A 6,767-nucleotide genomic window follows, 5' to 3' on the forward strand; every position below is an offset into this window, starting at 1 on the left:
ATGTAATCCCAGCAATGACACTAAAGGTAAATGGATTTGGGGATTTTTGTCATGTACTGTGGTAGCAATAACAGCAGTGACAGGGCATTTGTATCCCCACATCACATCTGGTGAAAATATTTCATCTGGGAAGCACAGCTTTTATCACATAATTTGCTCACATTATTTTAGTGGCTAATGTTTCACACTGCTGGTGATCCTCACCTGAATGGTGGCTGCAAGGTGTCACTCCACTCCACTCCAGATTTGGGAAGCTTGTGATATAAATTGAAGCCAATATATCCACTATCAGAGAAACATGTATTATTATTAAAGCTCATTCATCACACACTGAAGTAAATACCTTGCATGGGGGAATTGGAATCATTTTCAGTGAACTAGATCCATCACCTTCTAAATCAGGTACATCAGCCAGTGAATCAAATGCATCACCTTTGAATTAGACGGACTCCCAGTTGAATTAGATGCATCACCTATTGAATCAAATACATTACTATTGAATCAAAAACTGTACGTCACCCAGTAAATCATGTAAATGTTACCCATACTGCAAGCTGAACAGCTGCATCACCAATAAGTTTAACAGATGACATGTTAAAGCTTCTATAACATTTAAACAATTACCATAAGGGCCAAATTCAATATGTCAGTTACCAGTCCTGAAAGATCAACTTTTCAGAGACAGCAAAAACACTGTAAAGAAGTCTTTCATTTTTTCTAATCTATTAAGCCTATGAGTAGGCAAAACTGGAAGGACTAAGAGGGAAAACAAGATGCAATTCAATAGTATTGCCAGTGTAGCTTACAGCAGCCATAAGATGCTGACATAATCAAGGCATAAGGTACAACAGTTGTTCCATAATATCTTTAACTGCTGTACCACGTGACTCAAAGAGGGCTAAGCTCATTGTTTAACACAGTGACTACCTTCCATCTGTCACAAGATTCTCAGTTGCCAACACTTCAGGGGTTGAAGCAGTGACCACTAAATACAGGGAATCATTTATTTGTTTATTTATTTATTCTTTAGCAAAAAATTTATCCCTGGGATAGGCCAAGTTTCTAAGGGTAGCACCAAGCAAAAATGAACAACACAAGATGAGCTCTGCTCTGGAATGGAAGTTGAGTCTAATTCAGACCTCAAAAGATATAAGTTTTATGAGCTATATTGTTTGCAAATGTTCTGTAACCTTTAAAAATAACCTTATTAACAGATATTTTGAATAATTTTTATTACTTCTTATCTGAGATTCTAAGCAGTGGGAAGAAATCAAAATATGACACTTTCTGAGTCTTAACCCTCTGATACAAACATGGAGAGTCCCATTTTACAGACTGGCAAAATTAAGAAGGCAGCCTTTTAGTGAATCATTACTTTCCCTTTCCATCCTCCTTTATGTTGCACCAATCATACAGTGAAAGCATCAGATTTAGATGGAGGAGTTTTTGATTTAGTGACTGACACATTTTTGGCAGAAGAACATACTTACCTTCCTCAAGTTATCTGGAGTGCTGGAACTCTGGTCAGCCCTTGCAGTAACATGATTAAGATGCAGTCATAGTCATGTCTGAAAGAAGGAAGGACAGAGGACATATACGCTCAAGAGCACTGCAGCAGCATTGCTGCAAATGAATGAGAGCTGAGTCTGTGCTAAGCTCTCCTCTCAATTTAGAGGAGTTTCTTGATGTTTGCCTTTTGCTGAGGAACCCACAGAGGAGAAGCACAGAAGACCAGAATGAGGAGGGAGAATAGATAAATATCTGGTGCAGGCTGGGTTAGTAAAAAGGAGAGGGAAGAAAAAGGAGGACACTTCAATAAGGATATAAATAGACGGAGTTAATAGAATACTAAAATGCTTTGGTACTGGCAATCAAAATCAGCAGCTTCTTTGTTTATGGTCTGGGAGAGGGTGAAGGAAATGTAAATAAAAGAAGTGTGCTGAGCTGAGCTGAGGAGAAGCTGATCTGCAAGATTAACTGCATGTTATCTGTAATGGTCATTTTTACCCTGTAAGAACACCACTATCAGTTCAAACTTACTGATACTGAGGTGGTGTGAGCATTCTCTTTCCACTGCAAGCAACACCCAGGATAACAATAGAAGGACTGCTTGACTTAGGTGCATGTGCACACACACAGTGTGTTTTTTGAACATTCACAACATTTAACATCCTTTAGAGAGTTTAAGCTAAGCATACCGTACCTTGCTTTCTCAAACATTGTCACACTTCGGAAAAAAAAGGAAGTGTAATACTCACCTCACAGAAATCCCCTTTAAAAGTTCCCAATGAGAATGGCTTGTCTTTCCCATCCTTTGTTATCCTTGTGACAATCATAGTATGGAAGTATTAGGAACAAGACATCCGAATTGCAATGCCCAGTCGTCTGTAACAGACAGAAGTTTCATGCTCTACTCCTTAACCTTTTAAATGGTCTGGGGTTTTTTGAGTGGCTGGTTGTTCCACCTTTTTTCTCCCAGGTTTCCAGGGCTGCACAAGGGGAGAACAGGAATCAGCCAGCCAGTCAGTCCAATTACAGCACATGGAGACTACTGCTGTCTTTCATGAAGGGCATGAGTGAGGAATGAAAAAAATCTCATATGTGTGACAAGAGTTTCAGAGAGAAAAGAGAATGAGACTATATCAGCAGGTGCTTCTGAAGGTGGCCTGCAAAGGAAGCAGGTGAGCTTCTATCTATTATTTTCCCTGGATGGGGGAAAATCATATCTTTATATTCCTTTTTGATGTATGTTATGCATATATCTTTCCTGAATAAAAATTTCTGCTCTTTATACTCATAGGGTCCTGACAGGCCTTCCCTGGCAAATCAAGTTCTACCTGCTAACTGTGATACTGCCCTGGCTGTCTGTGCCATCCCTGCCACTGGGGATAGTCTCACTGCAGAGTCAGCAAAATGGACAAAACAGAGGGTGTGCCGATGCCTCAGCTGGTGCAGTTCACAGCTTGGCGGTTTCAATTAATACACCAGGCATGGACTGGAGCACCTGATGCATGGGCACACATCCCTGGAGCTGGAGGGGGTGATGATCTTTAAAACTGCTGCAAGTAGGTTTATGAGATACTATCTGTCAGAGCAGTTATCTTAGGTCTTGATTAGCTTCTCATTGTCTACACAAGCAGGCCACCAACCTGCCCCAGTATTGTCTGTGCCCAGCCCTTGAAGCAATAACCCAGAGGTAGTACCTCCCCTATGCCTCGTTGTTTCATAGGGCTGTTTGCTTTGCAGGGCTCTGTATTGGATTCCATACAGAGATGACTTAGTACATGATCTCCCCATCTAATTCAAGAGGGAAGATATGTTTCAAAGAGTAACTTAGAGCACTGGAGTCAATGGATGATGTATCTGATTTAGATGGCAAGCTTGACACTACAGTATGAAATACTACATTTCCATTGCAATGCCTTGTGCAAAGCCTTTCCTTCCATGCAGGATGTATATGTGTGCATCCCTTTTGGGGTGGGGGTGAGGGTGAGAGCACATGAAGTTTGAAGAGTTAATAGGCACAGCAGCCTTTATGACTCTTGTTCTGTATAGAATCTTTGTTAGGGAAAGCAAACTAGCAGGCATGGCATTGAAAGGGCATGGAGGATTAGTCCAGGCTTGGGGAAATACATTGGTTTCTGTTACCAGGGCCTGATACCATTTGATGCAAACATTTCACTGGAGACAACTTCAGAAAGATGATGAGTGCAACCTGAGTACTGCCTCCATATCACCCAGGCAAGGGTAGGCTTGTCTTCCAGCTCCAACAACACAGAATCCAACTGTATCCAAAGATACTGCTCTCAGTGAACATAGACTCTTGAACAAAGCCGATCAGTAGGAATACTTCTGGTTTCCAAGATCATATGCTTGCTGTAGCTGTTTCTGGGTGGGTCACATGCTGCTGATGATTTGCATGCAGAAGATAGTTAAGTACAGCTTGTAGAGACACGCTCTCCCAACAGCAACACAGTGGGTTGTGATGGACGTTCAGGAACGGAGAAGCCACAGGATTTTTCTACCAGTGCACATCTGGGCTAGACTTTGAAATGGGAGATCAAGAAAAGTATAGTATAAACATGATTTTTAGGAACTGGCAGGTCTTGACAGATGATAATTTTTCTTGTGACTGTGGGCAATTCAGTTTTTCTGCATTGACTCTTCGTTGTTTATGAGATAACATGTATAGTATAGAATATTTTACTGGGCCTTCATGGTAGCTTATGGACCAAAGACATTCTAAAAATGTCATAATTCAGTGTCACGGAAAAACCAAAGCTAACAATGGTGAAAACAGTTATGCAAATCAAGCAGAATTTGGCCTCCAGCAAAACATCTGTAAATGATGTGGTAGGACCTGCATGCTAATCACCTTTTACAAATAAGAACTGTGTACTTAGTTCAGCTAAGGGGACAAATTTGGAGAAACCGTTCTTTTAGCTGAACTTCTCTGAGTTTATCTCAGGAGAGTTAAGTACAGACCATGACTGTGTACGCGCTGTGGAAGGCCTGCATATTAAAGGAGAAACACAAAGTTCCCATAATTGGCCTACAGAATTTTTCACTCTTTCATCCTCCCTTGTTGCTACACGTCTTTCTTGCTTTTATTGAGTCATTATGTGATTTATAGAACAAATGCAACTGCATTTGCAGCACTGTACTTAGTGATTTCAAAAAAAAAAGAAAGTAAACATTTACTTTTCCTTCCTAGTTCTTCTTTATCTGCAGGCGCCCCCAGGAGAAGAGATGTGGAAATCTAAAAGTCCTCCTGATAGTATACCGCTTGTTGCTTCTTAGAAATGTTTCTCTAAATGGGATCAGCCATCACTTCCTATTAGTACAACCAGCCTTTTCAGTGATGACATTACACAACAGGCAAGACTGTGATTACTTAGAGTCATAAGACTAGTCTTGTGAATATACTCCTGTGTCCTCCTGCATTCTGAGGGAAGAGTGCTTTGCTTTGCAAAACTACTGCAAAGATGTGAAATCTCAGGTGGATGTAGAATGGTACACAGCTGCTCTCAGCTCTTTGCTATCCTCTCTGGCATTGTGCACCATATCTTAGTCTATTCCATGTCTATTTTTCATAGACACTATCTAGTTGGCCTCATTTTGCCTCCTCAATGGAGATTGCCATGCTGTTGTGAAGACTAATAAGACTTTTTCAGAGGAAGCATGTGGTGGGGACAGGTTGTAAAGATCAGTGTCATTTCACTGACAAGGGAGTGAACTAAATGATAGACCATACCTGTTTGGTCTGTGGTATACCTTCTCAGTGCTTTCCACAGTTTACCCTTTCTGAAATCCTAGCGAGGTCTTTTGTCACTCAAAAATCTCTAGCTGATGTAATGATTGCAAATGAGTGTGTCTTTGTGAGGTGTATGAGAGAGTATATTGCTCATAAATGATCAGAAAAGTAACAGAAGATCCAGCCAGGTGGATGAGGCACTGATGGGTATTAGTCACAGAAAAAGAAATCAGTGAGCACTGGATGTAGGACTGAAAGAAAGAAGTAACTGCCCTCTCTCAGATGCTTACTATGGCATGGGCTATCTGCTTTGCTGACAGGCCACAAGGAGACAGTGTATTTTATCTATCCTTACCGTCTTATATTAATTCCTTGAGATAGCGACTGACTTCCATGCTGCTCTTCAGAGATTAGATGTCCATCTACCCTTCCTCCACCACATACAAAGTGTATTTCTTGTAGTCACACTTGGGCTGTGGTAAGAGGAAGAGATGGCACTGCTAGTGAAAGATCATCTTCAAAGTTTGGGTTGTTCCTGCACCAGATATTGGGATAACTGCAGACAACCAGGGGACATTCAGGCTGAAGCTCAAATTATATTGAGCAGCATTCATTTTAAAACTTTGCATCAGAACAAAGCATTAGTCAGGGCAGGAGTTTCTTAAAATCCTGATGTGCCTGAGCTGTTTTAGTGGATTCATGTTGAGGTATTATCAGTGAAGCAGATATCCTCGGTTTGACTGGTTTTGTCTGGCCTCCTTTTCTTCCAGCTGGATGGAATTATGGAATGCTACCTAGGCAGAAACAATATGTGTGATACCTTTTATGGGAGAATGGGTACAGATTTGCAAGTCACTAAGAAGTATTTATTCCTCCAGTGGTGTTTAAATGCAGTCCCATATTGTGCTTGCTCTTTGCCCCAAGGAGAGTTTTGCTCTTTGCAGAGATATAGCAGAGGATTTCAGCAAGTCCTTCGACAGTAAAACTGTATAAATGAGAGGCTCTGGTAAGAAAGGGTCCACCAAAGTAGGCTCATTATCACCACAGAGTAAGAAATATATCAAGAATATGAAAGAATTCTTCCAGGAAAAGAAACCCAAGCATCTAAATTCTTGTCTCATAATGAAACTTAACTATTACAGTTTTAACTTACAAGACCAGTGTTCTGATTTTAATGTAGGTTCCTTATGCTATATAGGCCTTATTGAAAAATGAGAAAGTAGCCCCCTCCAGAACAGACCCATTCTGATACCACTCTACAAGCTGGGGAGAGATCGAAGGAAGTTAGTGACCTAATGAGGATGTAAAGTCGGAGTGAGTGAAATAACAGTCCAGCAGCAGCTAACTCAGCTCTTTGGATGCCTGTGTACACAATCATTACAGAGACCCCAAAAGGAAATATGTTTGAGGAGATCACTTCACAGCCAATATGTGAAACCTTCCTCATAAAAGTTTAAAGTCAGCATTGTGGTGCAGTCCTTTCAGCAAAAACAAGTGCATTAGCACAGAAGAG

Source organism: Corvus hawaiiensis, chromosome Z (genome assembly GCF_020740725.1).
Source record: "Corvus hawaiiensis isolate bCorHaw1 chromosome Z, bCorHaw1.pri.cur, whole genome shotgun sequence".
NCBI classification, from domain to species: domain Eukaryota; kingdom Metazoa; phylum Chordata; class Aves; order Passeriformes; family Corvidae; genus Corvus; species Corvus hawaiiensis.